Below are 1,603 nucleotides of genomic sequence, written 5' to 3' on the forward strand. Positions count from 1 at the left end.
AAGCAAAGCTGCTATTTCGCTGCAACAACAGAAGGTGGAGGGGGACTTAAATTGGGGACTTTTGCTTCAAGAGGAGGAGAGGGAACATAGTCTGGGAGTCGCAATAGAGAGCAGAGGACATACACCTTATTCTGAGCCTTGCGGTGCAGAGCGTTTGGGTGACTAGGAGACAGCGGAGAACAGAGAAGGATTGCAGTTACCCTTTGAGGGAGCTGCAGGGGAAAGCCAGTTGGGGATACAGAAAGAAAACCAAGCATTGTAAAGAACTTGTAAATGAAGAATTTACAATTGGTGAGAGAACTTTGCAAACTATTCAGTGGAAGGTGTCCGGTGACAGAGAGAGGGAGGTGATTAGGTGAGAACAGGAATGCACTGAGACGGATGAAGAGGAGTGTCTAAGATGATGGAAGACCCAGGGGACTTGAACTTCTGGGGGATCCTGGAAGCTCTCTACTTCAGGAAAATGGAGTCGTCTCTGGCTCCCCTAAAGCAAGAGCCACTCTGACTCCACTCCTATCTTCTGCAAAGCCTCCTCAGAACAAGTGCTTCGCTGAATGAACTAATGAATGAAGGCACGATAAATGATCCTTATAAAGAGAGGTATGGAGGGAGATATTCATTTGGGTGTCCAAATGGCAGGAAGCTTCTCATTGAGGAACAGAGGGGCAGAGTGAAAAGAACAGGATCTGGGGGAAAGGGTCAGGCTGAGTCCCTAGTTGGCCTGAGTCTAATAATGCTCTATGTCTTCAGAAAATTCCCGTCCCCTCCACATATCACTGGCCTTGACTCTAAAGGGGAAATTCCTCTTTGAGATGCTTGAGATAGACAGATAATTCGCCTTTGAGATTTTCGCACTGCTCCTGCAGCACATAATGCATTCCACTTGGAAACTGTGATGTCCTTGCTAGTTTCCCTTGAATCCACTCCAACTCAATGAGACATCCAACAGAATGAAACCTCGCCCGGTCCTCTGCCATCTTCACCACCAGTGCTGTGTTTGAGAGCATTGTTGGGGCTACTATGTGAACACATCTCACTGAGGGTTTCCTTCATTTGGGCTGATTCTCTGCTTGACCAAACATGTCCTTTTCCAGGGCCTAGTGTTTCCTAGTGATGTAAGCCAAAATTTCACAATCCTCCTTCCTGAGAGCTTTCTGGTTGTATTTTGTGTTAGTCTGGGTAGACTAGAGAAACAAACTCATAGACACACATATTTGTATAAGGAAGAGGTTTATATACAAGAGCAATTGTACATTAAGAGAACATCTCAGCCCAGTCCAGTCCAAGGCCAGAAGTCTGATATTAGCTCATATGTCTGCTACCAATCTATAAAGTCCTCTTCAGACTCATGAAACACATGCAATGACGCCAAATGCAGGACGATCACAAGCCAGTGGGTAGAAAGTCGTTGGGTCCATTGGCGTTGTAAGCATCTCAGCGCTGGCAGGGGTCTCTCTGTGGCTTCTCTGGCTTCAGAGGTCTGTTTGCATCCATGTGGCTTGTCTTCTGCAGTGTCTCCCAGGGAGTAACAGAGAGAGAGAGAGGTGTCTTCCACCTCCTAGGAGGAAGTACCAGATTTCCCAGAATTCTCAGGAGAAGGCCA

The sequence above is a fragment of the Echinops telfairi genome, unplaced genomic scaffold (genome assembly GCF_000313985.2).
Source record: "Echinops telfairi isolate 266 unplaced genomic scaffold, ASM31398v2 ScPeMD7_7466;HRSCAF=8504, whole genome shotgun sequence".
Lineage (NCBI taxonomy): Eukaryota > Metazoa > Chordata > Mammalia > Afrosoricida > Tenrecidae > Echinops > Echinops telfairi.